This window comes from Protopterus annectens, chromosome 7.part1, assembly GCF_019279795.1.
Source record: "Protopterus annectens isolate FY-2018-M chromosome 7.part1, PAN1.0, whole genome shotgun sequence".
Lineage (NCBI taxonomy): Eukaryota > Metazoa > Chordata > Ceratodontiformes > Protopteridae > Protopterus > Protopterus annectens.
In genome coordinates this window covers 349,350,847-349,367,867 of record NC_056740.1, presented here as the reverse complement: position 1 = coordinate 349,367,867, position 17,021 = coordinate 349,350,847, and the positions used below count along the sequence as shown (strand labels likewise).

At 38.2% G+C, this 17,021-nt stretch overlaps 1 protein-coding gene across 2 annotated transcripts in view; it reads left to right on the top strand.

Moving 5' to 3' along the window:
• Window positions 1–17,021, top strand: part of DENND6A (DENN domain containing 6A) — a 1,110,795-nt gene that overhangs the window by 519,257 nt on the left and 574,517 nt on the right. The window lies entirely within an intron of this gene.

The window sequence follows — 17,021 nt, the reverse complement described above, 5'->3', positions numbered from 1 at the left end:
GTGGCTGAAAAACACTGTAATCATTAGCCACAAAGCATCATAGAAAATGAAGTTTATATCACATGGGATCACCCATTACCAACAATTCAAAAGATAGATGCTAGAAAAACAGATATAGTGGTCTAAAAAAGAAGACAAAGGTAGCATTGATCATTGAAGCCACCACACCCAGTGACTGCAGTGTCTTGTGTACAGAGAGACACAAAGTCATAAAATATCAGGATCTGCAGGCAGAAATGAGAACCATGTGGAAGAAAGATACCCAGACAGTTCCAGTAGTAGTAGGAGCAATGGGGTCTGATAAAAAAAAAAATTACAGTCGTATTTGGATATGTTACCAATCCATGTAACCCTGTAAAAATTGCAGGAGTCATAACCAGGCACATTGCGGGTGCTGCGAAGAGCACTCCTGACTGACATCAAAGACTGAAACAATACTAATTTCATGAACTTTAATCATACTTTGACTTAGGAATGGGATCCATGCCTGTCATGGTATTAAAAACCGACTTGGAGTAATTAAAAAAGGCAGAAAAAGGCATATTTAAGCAACTCTATAATATTAGATAAAATTGCGCATTTAGCTATTGAATGTACAATTCCGTTAGCATTAGACAAAGATTTAATGAATGTAATTTTTATGTTCATTTGAGGGTCAAGACTAAACCCAGTGAAAAGAGGTATTCTTTATGTAAAAAGCAAAGAAGGAGGGTTAAGCTTGTTACACCCAATTGTACATGACGTTTTGTTAAACTTGTGTAACATTTTAGTAAATCGGAAAGATAAAGAAAAGTTACTAACAAAAATCATAGAAGGGAAATAAAGTAATTTGGGAAAAGTTGGAATATTTAAAAAGAAGCAAAAAAGTTGATTGGACATTAAATCATATCAAAAGAGAATACTTCTATGAAAAATTGATATAGGAAAGACAGAAAAAAATAGAAGGATGTGGTAAGAAAATGTAATGGAAGCATTTTCTTATATTTATCTTTGGAAATGTATAAGGGAAGAGAAGGTCAAAGCAGTAAAATTGAGAATTAATATGTATAAAAAACATGTAGAATGTACAGATTTTTTTGTGGAGATTATCAGTAAGTAAGTTACCGGTCAAGACAAACATGCCATATTATACAGTAAAAGATAAAATTTGTTTACATTGTGGTGAATTACAGACAACTGAACATGTTTTTATAAAATGAAATGGACATTTTAACTGTGGAAGGAAATATGACAAAGGATACTTAAAATAATTAGAGAATATTGTATGTAGTAATATGGACATGAGTGAATATGGATATTATAAAAATGTAAAACACAAGGACATTAACAAACTGGATGAAGTAAAGTACAATGGAAAGTGGTTACTACTAGAGATTTTGAAGAAAGTAAGCCTTTGGTTGTGGAGAAAAGAGTGGGGGGAGTAAAAATTGAAAGTTTAATATAAATGTAAGAATCATGTTATAAATATTCTAAACATTGTAAATAATGTAAATGTGTTGAGAAGTTGTACATGAGATGTATATAGTTGTGAATACAATAAAGACCCCGTACTTGTCATTGTTGCAAGTGGGACCCATTTTGCAGAAGCACTTCCTGTTTCTATTTCAGGAGCAGAGGTGGCCTGAAGAAGCAGGGAGGTAGGTGGAGAGAGAAGGAGATAATTGAGTGTAGAGAGTAATGGAAGAGAAAGCAAATATTGAGACCAGAGAATGTGTACAGGATTCTGAGGAGTTGTTTCAAAGAAATCTGTTTGATGGAGATGACTGCAAATGATGAAATTATAATTACAACCCTCCAGTCAGGAGGGTTGAGGGATGACTTACTTAAAGAAGTGGTGATGCAGAATGAGGTAGAAAATGGAGGAGGCATTTTCTGGAGGAATGTGGGACATTATGGAGAAAATACAAAAGGGGAATGCAGAGACAATCCTGACAAATAGCAGTCAGTTGGAAAAGAAAACATGCAGAGAAAGTAAAAGAAGGTAAACGGAGAATAGCAGAAAAGAAGGCAGAAGAAAGTGAAAACAAGTATAAGTAAGGATTCAAAGTAAAGAAGACAAAGAAACGGAAGTGTGGGACAATTTAATAGCTCCTTTGGAGGTAAAAGCACATTAGAATATGTATTCTTATTAACAGAGACAATTTTGTGACATTATATTTGAGACCTTTTTCCAATGGAAAATTTTCTTGGAAAACATGAAAAAAAGAAAGACTGTAACCCATGCAAGTTTTATGTGAAAAAGCATTTAAAATGGAAACAAAAAAATAGCAACTCCAGTGGCCCTGATAGGTTATATTTCAAACTATTCAGGTGACTTCTCAAGATATTATTGGTGCCCATTTAGGCTGTGTTCTTGGTCTTGGTGAGTGCAGCCAGGATATGCTCTATAAAAGGTAGTTTGCCTTGGAATAGTTCCTAACTGTTACTGGGTTTACTTGGGTTACTGCGTTGATTTTGATTTCAAAGGAGACAGCTTTATGAGCAGACCTTACTAGGGAGGATGTGTCATTGGGAGTGGTGCAACGTTCTTTCATATTTGAGTACAAGGTTCTGTATGTTGAAACCTCTAGTGGGACATATGGCCTAACTAGTTAAGGGTGCTTGTATTAAGAAGTCCAAGAATCTCTGTGCCTGCAGACTTGGGGCTGTGTAAGATTCCCAGGCTGTAATATGGTAATTAAAGTCCCCCATGAGTAACGTGCTAGGTTGGGTGGTGGGTGTCCCCATTAGATTTAAGTATGTGCTATGAGTTTCGTGGGACTTAGGGAGTGACCTGTAGCTTGCTAGAATATGTAATAGGATTTTTATCTATGGTGACCTGCACGTGAACTCCAGTGCATCATCTTGTTGACCATTCTAGAGGTATGCTTGTTATTGATGTACATAGAGACACCTCCACCTTTAGTCACCGTCTGTGAAGCTACTGGTCTAAAGGTGTGAAAGGCACTGAAAGCTTGCACTGCCAGGGTACACTCTGCAGCCTTAAACTATGGCTTGGTAACTGCAGAGATGCCTGTATTCTGCAGGGTGAGGAGGGCTTGGAGGGAATTTAGCTTTTTGTTTAGGCTTTTGGCATCGAGCAGTAACACCTTGAGGTTCATTTGAGCTGATTTTGCTATGTCGGTAGGTTTGTCAATTTGGCATTGCGAAAAAAGGCTCTCTGGAGGAGGATAAAGTTTTAGCCAGTATTTAAAAGCTTAGAGGGGGCAGGTGCAGACCACCCTTGACAAAGCAGTATGATTTGTTAACTATGCTGACAAATATTGGATCCCATTAGAGTGACACCAGAAACACAGCCACTTGTTAAAATCAGTCATCTTTTGTTGGTATTGTGGCATCATCTGTGGTGAAGGTAATATGCTGCTCAGTCTAAGCTCATAACAGCTTGAGACACATAGTCAGAGAGATCTGTAATGTCTCTCTTTATGTAGTCTAGGGAGGTACATCTCAAGTCATTACACCTACAAGGACTGTGATGGAATCATACTGGTACTTGTGATGCAGTGACTTGAGTGAGTGTGTGTGTAATATGGCAGATCTTGGCTCTAGATAGGCAACTAACCATTATCGTCTGCTTGTTCAACCTGGTTAGAGGGGCATCAGCATGTCTTACAATGGAGTCCCATATGACTAGAGTCCTGAGAAGTGTGCCTGCTTGCAGTACGGGCTTTGTATTTGAGGCTGCACTTAGTGAAGCTATATGTGTAGTGTAAGGCATTGTTTTTTTGAGTGCTTTTGGGTTTGCTGATGGTTGTTCTAGAAGGTATTTTTTGTTTAGGAAGATTACATTTAAGTGACTTGGCATTTGTTGGTCTGTTTGTGTGTTGTGTGCTATGTGTGGGGAGTGCTGTGTGTTTGGTTTTGACAACATGATGTGTGCTTCTATGTGATAATTTAGCCTCCAGTGACACTGTATGTACATCTCTTACATACTTTATCTGTTTCTTTAAGAATTAAGTGGTTCTCAGTAAACATGAGACAGTTGCTACATTGTCTCAAGATACCTGCATCCACCATGCCAGATGCAGAGAAATTAGGGAATTGCATATCTATGTTGTCCAGTCCCCTAATTAATGAGCTACAAGGGTATGACATACAGGAGTTAATAGAAGACTATTGCTTTGAGAGAGGGATTGAAGGCAGACTAGGCTGTAAAATACAAAATTTAACAGTAGTGCAACTTGCACAAAACTATCACCGCTAAGCTTGGCATTGTGTTAAGTTACTCGCTTTATACTTGCTACTTTACTGGATACCACTTTATGGGCAGTTCTAAAGGGAAAATGTACCTCTAGATGTGTGCATCTGCCATCTGTACAGGGCATTAGCACAGTGAGCAGCTCGGTGCAAACGTGCCAAATTTATACCAGCACTGGAAATACAGAAAACTGACTATTGAACCCTCTGGCAAATAAAATAACTACATTTGGAGCCCTTTTGTATGCTTACCAACTCAGACCACGGAAATACCTACTGCCATTTGATGAATAATCCCAGTCTTCCTAATGTAAAAGCACAGTAAAAGAGTGTCAGAAGTGCATTGCTTTCACAAACAAACTTAAACTTAAGAAAAGGCACTAGGAGAGGCAAGAAGTAGTTCAAGATTTCAATACCAGTATACTTACACAACTTATAAAAATGTAAGTATCCAATAAAAGTACTTTGCTTTGTGGAACTGAGCTAAAGCTGCTCAATTGTGCAGAATTTATAAAGGCACTAAAAACAAAGTAAGCTGATTAATAAGCCCTCTGGCCAATAAAATGACTACATGCATAACTCTTTAATGTGTTTCCCTAACCTATATAGTCTAGGCTACCACCTACTGCCACTAAATGGAAAATCCTCATTCTTCTTGATGTTAAAATAAGAAAAAGAGTTTGCTAAAGTGTAAAACTACAATACTTTATCCAACAACTAACTAGATAATGAACTCAGAGCAAGTAAATCAGTAGAAAAGACAATGAGAGGAAAAATGCACTTAAAAAACTCAGCACAAGGAAATGCAATTAAATAATTCAGGATATCAGCAGCAGTGTAGAAAGGTCAGAGCATAAAGCTTAATTTAAAGTAAGGATGGGCAGGTTAAAAATCACCAAGTTTGAAATGCAGAGCAAGGAATGGAAGTGTAGATTGGAAAATCAGCAGAGGAGTCACCAGTTTTTGCAGTCCAGAAACGACAAGGCCACAGATATTCTCGGTATATTTAGATATCACTCAAAGAAAAAATTAACTAATGGAAAAAAAAAAAACATGAGAAATGTCCTGCCTGTGTAATTTGTGTCTGTCTGCAATATAGAACAAAAGCAACAGGCCAAACAGATTTCTCAAAGCAGAAAACGGAACGGGTAAAACAGAAGCACCGCTGTCATTTTAAGCAACTACACAGATACAAAAAGAAATTCCTTTCCTTTCTTCTTTTTTCAAATCACCAGCAAGGAATCACCAACAGTGTCATGATATTGAGATGCTCTCCCTAGCACCTTACTGTAGAATTTTCATTTCATATTATCTTTTAAGAAGCCAAAAAAAAAAAGCATCCGACTTGTTCATTGCACAATCGCACCTTGCTCTGATGTTTTTTGCCAAACTGCATAATCCATGCCCTTTCCAGTATTTCCACTGATAGTCATGATTTGTTCTGTTTGTCCATTTCGTATCCTGTTGCATCTGATTTCTTTCTTCAGAGCTAAAACCTGTTCTAGCTGAAGGTCTTCATCTTTGCAAAGACCTGCCTTCTGTCCTCATTCACTTCTGAGTTTAAGACTTATGTTCAGCCTACATGTAATAGTGAACCTGAATTTTACTGATTGCCTAAACATGACTCTTGAACTGTTGAGTATAAAGATAATGTTTCTCTTTTATTTTTTAAGTTTTCAAAGTGTTGTGATCAGGCAGGAAACCATCCTTTTTTGTTCTTTTTTAGACACCTGCGTATTTGCGATTGATTTGAAAAGGAAGGGATAAGCTGAGCAGTTTACTTTCCTCTTGGGCACAGACCTGAGCCTTTAATTTGCTGATTCATTAAGTACAAATCTTGTACTGATAGTTTCTGTTGCAGCATGTGGTATTGTTCATGGATTGTTATGAATAAGTAAACTTTTGAGTAAATTGGGTACTTTTCGACAAGTATTCCTTAGAAAAAGGATTGGTCACAGAACAGAAAGAAAGGGAAAGGCGAAAGAAGGCAGGGGTAAGGATCAGGAAAAGGGGTGTACACAAATGTCTCTGAAAAGCAGTCCAAGATGCATTTCAACACCTAAGAAGTCATCTGCAGTCATTATAGAATTTATACCTCCTCTTTCCTACTCAAGGCAGTTGTTGACCACTGTAGGCAGGTAAAAACAGGCACAAAAGGCCACAGAGTTGTGCACAGTAGGGAGGATGGGAGGTATTTACCATTCAGACTTCTACTTATCAAGGTTTAACAAGGGGGATCCAGTAATTCAAGTAAATCCAGTTCCTACAGAAGTAAGTTTGGGGGCGAAATTATGTTGAAACAACTTTAGCCAGCAGTAGAACTTTTCCTTTTGTCCATTGGTGTGTGACATTGGAGTAGGTGTATACAAATTTGAGGGTGTTGAGTCCAGGGGGCTTGTCCTTTGCAAAAAGGTTACCTCCAATGTTCATCAAAAGCTGCTTGGACATGGTTGTTTCTCCAAACTGACTTTGTGAGGAGTTGAGTTTGATCGAGTGACATGCTTTTGAAAATGTGTTGACAAGGAGATAAAAAAGTCATCTAGCAGGGAAGGAGATGTATTAACATGGATAGAGACTGACAAGACCATAGTATGTCAGGAAGGAAGAGAAATAGAAGAGGAGGGAGAAGTGCGTTAGATATTCTTGTTGGGTGGTTCAGGGAATTGTGAGGTGGTGGAAATGAATAGGTCGTAGCGTGTATTGCTAGAATTATTAGACAGAGGATCAGGAGCTTAGATAGCTAGTGGAGGCTTTTAGGAAGGAGAACCATAAGAAAACAGGTGGGACAGATCCAGGGAATAACAGTGGGAATTGCAAGAGATGGAACTGCAGTTAAGTGCACTGTAGAAAGAAAAAAAGACAAGTCAAGACATAGGCAGTGATGGAAGGAGGAAGAGGTTAAATGAAAGGCAGTGATGGAAGGAGGAAGAGGTTAAATGAAAGGCAGTGATGGAAGGAGGAAGAGGTTAAATGAAAGGCAGTGATGGAAGGAGGAAGAGGTTAAATGAAAGGCAGTGATGGAAGGAGGAAGAGGTTAAATGAAAGGCAGTGATGGAAGGAGGAAGAGATTAAATGAAAGGCAGTGATGGAAGGAGGAAGAGGTTAAATGAAAGGCAGTGATGGAAGGAGGAAGAGGTTAAATGAAAGGCAGTGATGGAAGGAGGAAGAGGTTAAATGAAAGGCAGTGATGGAAGGAGGAAGAGGTTAAATGAAAGGCAGTGATGGAAGGAGGAAGAGGTTAAATGAAAGGCAGTGATGGAAGGAGGAAGAGGTTAAATGAAAGGCAGTGATGGAAGGAGGAAGAGGTTAAATGAAAGGCAGTGATGGAAGGAGGAAGAGGTTAAATGAAAGGCAGTGATGGAAGGAGGAAGAGGTTAAATGAAAGGCAGTGATGGAAGGAGGAAGAGGTTAAATGAAAGGCAGTGATGGAAGGAGGAAGAGGTTAAATGAAAGGCAGTGATGGAAGGAAGAAGAGGTTAAATGAAAGAGTGATGGAAGGAGGAAGAGGTTAAATGAAAGGCAGTGATGGAAGGAGGAAGAGGTTAAATGAAAGGCAGTGATGGAAGGAGGAAGAGGTTAAATGAAAGGCAGTGAGCTCAGTGAACACAGGCAAGGAGGATGAAAGAGAAGAAGAGAGGTGACTGTGGAAGAGGGATTAAAGGAGAAAGGAAAGCATAAAGACAGTAAGGTAGAGGCAAATTTTTAAGGTGAGACAAAGAAAATTGATAAGGAATACCCTGAGGGCAGCCAGAGGAACAGGCATGAGCATGGCAGATAGTTCAGGAAGGGTGAGGAATGTTAGATAGCCTAAGAGCAGCAGGATGATGAAATACAGGAAGGCAGACAGGTAAGTAAGAGCAGTGCAGAAGCAGTATAAATGACAAGCACATGTCAGTCTGGCAGGAGTACATGTCAGTCTGGCAGGAGTAGAAGACAGCAGGGCTAGCCATGGGAAGGCAGATGGGGTTGTTTCTGATAGCATGAGAATCCATTGTAAAAAGGTTTTGATGCGGAGTTGGGAGAAAGCAAGACAGTAGGAAAGAATCAAAAGATGGCCCCAAGGCTGACACTAGAAAGGACATGTTAGGTTGTGACCCCCATAGCTGCAAGAGGTAAGAAGTTTGTACAAATTGTTTTCTGCCTCAGTGATTGTTGAAAAGGGCCATTATGCAGGCTTTTTTTGGAGGAGGATAAAGAGATTGTTGAAAGGTACAGAAATTAGGGGAGCATAGTCGTAGCCCTCTCTGAAATGTTACTAGTTCCCAAAGTGAACATACAAAGAAATAATAGGATGGCGCAATTGCATTTGATTTTTGAGGCAGTGAGGAGGGGGGTATGGTCTTGGGACAGTGGCTGACTGGGCTAAGATATGGGACAGGACACAGTTGTGTTTAGGGAAAGGATGCACCCAGAGCACAGCAGGAATGGCAGTGAAGGCTGAATTTGGGAAGTGCCATTGAAATGATTATACTTTTGAAATGAAGTGGAAAAGAGAGGGAAGGATGGAATTAGAGGCAGGCTGGAAGGAGAATGGGGTAAAAAGAGAAAAAAAGCAAACTGAATAGAATATGCAGTCATTGAAGATCTCAGAATGGTGGATGATAATACTTAAACAAAATGAGTGAATTGGAAGCTGATAATCAGAGAGAAAGACAATATTTTAGGGGTGATGGAAACATTTCCAATTAAGAGGAACTGAGAAATGCTTTTCTCAAGCTTTATGGTATTCAGGAGTAATAGGAAAGTGAATACGGCAGAGGGTGACGGTGCATGTAAGGATTCTGGTTCAGTGTGAAGTACCACATGAAGCAGATGAAGAGAAAGATAAATTAGTGTTTAAAGTGGATTAAAGCATAAATAAATCAGGGTTTGAGCAGTCACTGAGACAGATGCGAAAGAGGGGAGCTTGTGTTTAGACAGTCTGTAGTCTGCCAGATGTGTCAAGTAAGGCTGATGAACTGGTGGAGGGTACAATAAGGACTTGATGGTAAAATAAGAAGAGACCAATTCTGATTGGAGATTTCAATTTCTGTGTAGTGAATATGTGTATTGTGGCCCCAAGAGTGGGGTTGAGAACAAAATAGTTAGGATTATAGAGCAGGAGACTTTTTTTGCACAGCTAGTGCTAGAAAATCCTAGGAAGACTGGAGTGCTTGGCAAAGTACTTTGTAAAGCAAAGAAGACACCAAGGATGTAGGTGAGAGCAGCATTAGCAAGCAGTAACCATGTTACAGTGTAATTCACTTTCAGTGTAAGAGAAGCAAAGCCAGATACCAGAATGCTGTTCTGGCACTGTAGTGGGTGGATTACAAAAAAGATTAGGAGATGCTGACTAACATTTTCGGAAACTGGAACTCTTCAAAAGGGGTGATCAGATTTAAGAAGACAATTCGAGAGCTGCATTGGAAAGCAATAGAGAAAACACTGGGAAAACAAGAAATAAAAGGTCAGGAAAGCAGCAAGAGAAAAGGAATGGGCTTTTAAGAGTCAGGAGATGCTGTTATAAAGGAATTAAAAAGAAAAAAAATTATAAAGATTGCAGCCGGAGAGTTATGGTGATCTCACCTGGTTAACAACTGCATCCGCACAATACCTGAGCTGTAATGGGGCTTGTGAAGGCCTTGCTTATATGGTGATATGTGGAAATAGGATATTTTTCTTATTAGACAAAAGCTACTAGGATGGAAGCATAGACATTTTCTTTTATTTCTTGGTTTGTGAAGAACACCCCTCTCTTGATTTCCTCAGTTAACAGCAGATCCTCTTACACTGCATCATGCTAGCCTTAGTTGATTCTGCATGGCATCATTTCTGAGGGTCTACTTAGCACCACTGTCTTACGTTGCAAAAAGTCAATTGGGTACCTGTTATTTCTAGAGCAGCTAAGAAAAACAAAAAAATACTGAAGCTAACACAGCTGAAGGTAAAACAATAAACTTTATTGCACACAAAAAGAGACTAAGCGCTTTCACGGTGTGCTCTCACCGCTTCATCAGACTTTTCAAAATTAGTAACAAATGCAGTTAAATACCATAAGTTAATTAGTCAATTAAAGTAGTGATAAAAGCATCAATTATCTAAGAGAAAAATGTCACAACAAGAAACCAGGCGAATGAAAGATATAAAAAAAGATAAAAATATATATATAAAAAATATGTATAGAAAACAATCATATACTCAGTGTTTGAGAAGTCTAGCTTTTAAAAAAGGCTTAAGAGAGACAACTTCATTAAGACCTGGTATTTTATCAGCATTAAGAGACAGAATCCATTTTTGCTCTGCAGATTCTGTGCAATTCCTAAGATCTCCCCCTCTTAAACTCTCAGGAATGATCTCTAGCACAAGGAATTTAAAATTGTTTCTGTCCATGGCACATAATATGCTTAGCTAGGGCATTGGTGTCTTTCTTATTTCTAATGTCTCTCTGATGTTCCAGCACCCTGTCTTTGAGTTGTCTGTTACTCATGCCTACATAAAAAGCATGGCAGACCTAGGGCTATCACTTCTTTTCAACTGAAGAGCCCTTTTCCTATCGGGGACAGGTCACAGAATCGAGGGAGGAAGGGCAGACTCTATCGCCTCCCAAGTACAGAAATGAATGTGAACCTAACAGGCCAACGGAAAAGGAGGTAAACAGTTTAGTTTTTAATATTTCCTCTGTACAGCTTACTGCTGCACAGTTAGCATTTCTGAACAAAGGTTTATCATTCGTCCCTGCCAGAGAAGCCAAGCTAACTAGTGTCTTAACTGATCTTAGATTGTTTGGTAGGGCTCTTACATTGAAAGCGATGCTACATGATGCTGTTAACACTGACACTGCTTCCTTTAGAAAACCCAGCACTTTTACCCCACCACCCAATGCCAAGATAGAGACCTTTATTCAGACTTGTGAGAAGCAAATAAGAAGAGAATTCGAATCTAATAGAAAGAAGAGATACTTTAATCTTAATAATGATGAATATGCAGCCCTCAATGAACTCAAGAACTTGAAATCCTTAGAGATTAGACCAGCAGATAAGGGTGGTAGAATTGTTGTGTTAGACAAGGACTTATATCAAACACAAATGCATAAATTGTTGTGTGATGACACCACTTATGTCTGTATTTCTAAAACTGCTGTTTATGGTATGACTGAGAAGGTTTCCTTCCTTATTTTCAATCTGCTTATGACGGGTATGATCGATAATGTTGTTGTTGTGTCTTTCGGCTTTTCCCCGGTTAGGGGTCGCCACAGCGGAACTCCGGTCCGCTAATGATTGGCAGTTGATTTTTACGTGTCGAGTTGCCAGCCCTGACGCACAACTTTCAATGAAGGTACGCCCATTCACGCATGTCTCCACGCAGAAGACGCTCTAGCTGATAATCGAACCGGACAGCGGGTATGATCGATAATAAGTTGTTTAAATATTTTGAGGTACAGCAACCACTTATACCGATCATTTATGGCTTACCCAAAGTGCATAAGAATCTAACACTGCCACCCATGCGCCCAATAGTGTCTGGGAAAGGTTGGGTAACCGAGCCACTTTCTATTTACATTGAAAATAATTTGCATTCTCTGTTGGACACTTGTGACACCGTCCTAAAAGATACTAGGACCTTCTTACAAAGATTATATATGGCGACTTCTGATTTGAGTGCTGATTATCTTTTAGTGACAGTGGATGAAGAGTCACTCTTTACTGTGATCCCCCAATACTTGGGGTATAGAAAATGTCAGGAAATTTATGCATGTCAACCATTGTTTTACTCTGGACAAGATCAATTTAATTTGTGCCCTTTTAGAATTGGTTTTAGAAAATAATGTCTTTTTGTTTGAAGATCAGTTTTATGCACAAAAGGTTGGCGTAGCTATGGGCACAGCTTGTGCCAACAGCTGCGCCAACCTTGTGTTGGTAAAATGGGAGAGAGACATATTATTCCAGCTGAGGGATTTTCTGAACATATCTTATGGTATGTAAGATTTGTTGACGATTTTTTTGTTGTGGAGGGGGGTCAGTTGAGAGTCTCACTCAGTTTATAGAGTTACTACATCAGTCTACAGATTTTTTAAGATTCACTTTTAAATATTCTTTTGATGAAATTGAATTTCTTGATGATAAGGTGAACAAAACTGATTTGACTAGCCTAGTAAGTAGTATTTATAGGAATCCCACAAGAAAGAATAATCTGCTCCCTAGAGATAGCATGCATCCTAGGCATGTTACCCGAAATGTTGTTAAGGGGCAGGTGTACAGGGTCATGAGACTCCATAATAATGATGAACAGCTTGCAGAGGCCCTGGAGAATTTGAAAATGGATTTTCTCGATAGAGGCTACAAGGAAACGGATATTGACAGTTGTATTACTGATGCGTATAAGGAGAGAGGGGGCAAGTGCAGGCCTTATTACGCTGCTTCACCTAACACTGAAGCCATAGCTGCAGAACAAAGGACAGGATTGATTAGGTTTCCTCTCACATATTCTTCTGATGTTAGTAGTATATGTGACATTGTCAAAAGGAACTGGGGCATTTTGAATACTGTAGATGAATTACGAAATGCCATAGATACTGTCCCACGCTTTTCTTTTAAAAATAACAGAGCCTTGAAAAGGCACCTGTGCTACAATACTTCCTACTTTTAACAAGGTTTTACAGTCAGAGAGGCATGGTACTTTTAAATGCAGGAATTGCACAGTCTGCAAGTTTATACACTCTAGTCCTACTTACATGCAACCTAATATGCACTTTAAAATAGACACAAACTTTTATGCTGATTGCAGGACTAAGAACATTATTTATTTTAGTTACTGCACTTTCTGCCATGCTTTTTGTGTAGGCATGAGTAACAGACAACTCAAAGACAGGGTGCTGGAACATCAGAGACATTAGAAACAAGAAAGACACCAATGCCCTTGCTAAGCATATTATGTGACATGGACAGGAACATAATTTTAAATTCCTTGTGCTAGAGATCATTCCTGAGAGTTTAAGAGGGGGAGATCTTAGGAATCGCACAGAATCTGCAGAGCAAAAATGGATTTTGTCTCTTAATGCTGATAAAATACCAGGTCTTAATGAAGTTGTCTCTCTTAAGCCTTTTTTAAAAGCTAGACCTCTCAAACACTGAGTATAGGATTGTTTTCTATACATATTTTTTATATATATTTTTTATCTTTTTTATATGTTTCATTTGCCTGCTTTCTTGTTGTGACATTTTTCTCTTAGATAATTGATGCTTTTGTCACTGCTTTAATTGACTAATTAACTTATGGTATTTAACTGCATTTGTTACTAATTTAGAACAGTCTGATGAAGCGGTGAGAGCACACCGTGAAAGCGCTTACTCCATTTTGTGTGCATTAAAGTTTGTTTTACCTTCAGCTGTGTTAGCTTCGGTACTTTTTTGTTTTTCTTAGTAGTTACTTGTTACTGTACCGATCTATTTTTATTCTCAGCATACTTTTTACACTTTTATTTCTAGAGCAGCACTGCGTCTCAACTCATGTCAGAAGCACTAACTGTCCCCTTCCACCAATCCCCTGCTGCCATTATCCTCTTACTGGGTCATCCTCCCTTCAGGAAATCACTTGGTAAAAACGTCTTTTTAGAGACTAGATGGACTTCATTACCTGCAAACCTAAGAAATTTGGTTATTCCACATTCAGGAAAAGTTAACTCACTTTAAAAAAAGAAAGCAAATGCAAGTGTTTTGAGATCCTGAATAGTGATTGTTGTGTTTTTTTCATTATCCAAAAACTCCTTTTCAGTATTTTTCATCTCATTAAGCTACAGCATTCCAGTTCAAATTATCAGTAAGTGGTTTCCCTTCTCCTTAAGCTACAGTGATCCAATTCAAATTAACAACTACCTATGTCTCCACTTTCTCTTCCTTTCTTCAGTTGTACTGTCATCTCTGTACTCTAGTAATATCACCTTTTCTCTTATGTCTTTACTTTAGGGGAGCTACAGTTTGATCAGTGTTACAAGTTATAAGAAAGTAGCTGTAAAATCTACTGTTAAAAGTTTCCGTCACTGTGATTCTGCACATTGTTTGAATACACCAGACTGCTCTGTAATGCATTCAGCAGTACGTATTCTAACTCATATGATGCATCCAGACCAGAACCTGACTACAGACACATGCATTTGATATTATTCTGAAGGAAGTGCCAATAATTTATACTCTATGCACAGCCCTTAGAATTCACAGCTTAGCTACAATTCCAGCAGGGTAAACAGCAGAAATGAAACTAAACTCCCAAAATAGCATATAGAGAGTTGCAGGCATTGTGAATCGAAATAGCATTGAGCTACATTTGTAGTTTCGGAGAAAACGAACTGGACGAGTGCTAGCTGAAAGGCTTTCACATGCAGGTACATTGTCAAACTGATTAAGACATCTGTGTTTCCAGGGGAGTCGTGTTCAGAAATTGCACATACAGTGTAGCCAGATTTCAGGTCATATGTTGAACTGTGTAACCTTTTATTTTTGGCCCTAAAATGTTGGCCAGTGTAATGGTGAGAGGGAGTCTTTGCAAATTACAGCCTTAACTTGCACTACTTTTGCATCAAGGTTCATCTATTTAATCCTTTGATAAGTAGACTGGACCATGTAGGTGTTTTCAACCAAATCCCTGACAAAAAAAAAGTATGGTATGATGGTATGTATACACTTTCTTTGCACATATTGTCAGTTGTGGCAGAATGAAGAGACTGAGATGCAGCATGTACGTATCAGAAGCTTTTCTCTGACTACTGAATATTGGTGCAGTCATGCAACAAACACATCCTGAATGTTAAGTCCTTCTTAAAGCTGTAATTATGGCACATCTGCTGCATCTTGTCTAAAAGAAAAGCTATAGTAAGCAGGTATTCTATATTTCGAATTAGACTCAGTAAGATAGATATTTTAAGTGTTGCATGGTTAAACTAATGTGCCATATGTATGTACATAACTCAAGAATCAAATAGCATTTCAAGATTCAGAACATAATATTAGTTTCAGAGCATTCTGAAAATATGACAAATCACTTTATCAATTTACAGTCTCTGTCCATTATATTACTGTATCTGGTGTTCATTAATCAATGTACCATATTTTGACTTGTGCTCTGGAATAGCTTCTTTTTTGCATAATTCCTTTGAACTGATTATTTGGCTGTAGCATAATACTGAGACGATTTCTGAACTGGAATATAGCGATACTTAGATTATTGTTGTCGTCACTATTTTAAGTTTTCTGTTAGAGCAGTAGAACCCTTTGTCTGTCTTTGAAAGAATGGTAGAACTACTGCTTGTTACACTGTAGCATCTTGTGGTCATGTGTCTTAAGTCACTGGCATCTCTGACTAATGTCTTCCCATTTTATACAGCTGCCTCGTATTTCTTCTGTATATCTGAAAACCTAAACCTCTCACAAAATATGATCTTGCTTCTTCAGCTTAAGAACTGCTGCTGGGTTATGATTGTTCTGTGTGTTAACTGTACACATCATCTTTGCCTTTCCATTAACTCTAGTGTAATGTCATAATACTGCTTGTGTGTTTATTTATTCACTCATTTGTTCATTCATTCCATTTTACAGTAATAGTCTGACTGGACTAAAAAGGCTGTGGAGAAATTTTTTTCACAAAAATATGCTACGGTTTCAATCGACAATAACAGTTTACAATAAATGCTGCATGTATGATATAGTAGCTACAGCAGCATTAAAGATAATGGGTATAAATATTATGAGATATACTTGAAAATTATCATGATTGTTAAATAAAATGCTCTATGTATATAATATACACACATGGAAGCAGTGGTGGGTGTTGAATGATATGGCAGTAGAGTGGAGAGATGAATGATAGAGGTGAGGTACTTACAGAAGGTAGAAGTTATGGAAAGATAAGTAGGAAGTGAGAATTTGGCAAGAAAAGAATCGGGGTAATGTGAATAAACAGTGAGACGAGGGTAGGTTGGAGAAATGTTAGTTGTGAGCAGCTGCCAGTCATTTGTAAAAATATGTTGGGTGATAAGAAGGGTAATTGTGTGCCTGCGTCTGTGTGTGTTTATGAGGACAAGTCTAGCTGGATGTTGAGCTAGTCTTTAGATTATGACATAAGCTTTTTAAATTGACTTTGTTTTTGAGAGGTGGGGGGGGAATGGAATTCTATAACATTGCTGTGATAATTGATAGGGAGTTGTCTACCGATTGCCTGATTTGGATACTTGTAAGCGGTTATGATTTTGTGATCTGAGTTTTTTGATTGGAACATATCTTTCAAGAAGTGTGCAAATGAGAGGACACTTGCTAGGTTTGAATAATACTATGTATGCTGCCCGTAGTTGATTAAAAGAGGTATTGTAGACCTTGCCATTTTTTTTGTAAGACTTTAAAATGATGTGTATTGTTTGAATGGTTAGTGGCATATTTAGATACTTTGTCATAGGTCTGTCCCACTTTCAGTAGTTGAGTTTTTAAAATGTTTAGTTGAATGAAGAGTAAACAAGGGTAGGTATGAGCAGTGTTTGAGCTAGTGCAGCTGTGTTCTTTCAATTAAGTAAGGTTTAGATTTATGGATTGTGACTAGCTTTTTATGTTTCTGAGCTGACATAGTCAATATCTTTTTTTTAAAGTATTGTAGTCAGTAATACTTTTAAGAAGTTTGGCAGAGTGACTTATTCAGTTGCTGTATTATTTTTAGACGTAACTGATATCTCCTGAGTCAGATACGAGTAACTTAGTTTTATTGGCGTTAAGTAGTTTTGATCCTGCGAGACATTATTCTGTGTTTTGAACATTTTGCTGAGCTGTCCCTGTAATTCATTAATGGCGTTGGTTGAGAAGGAAAGG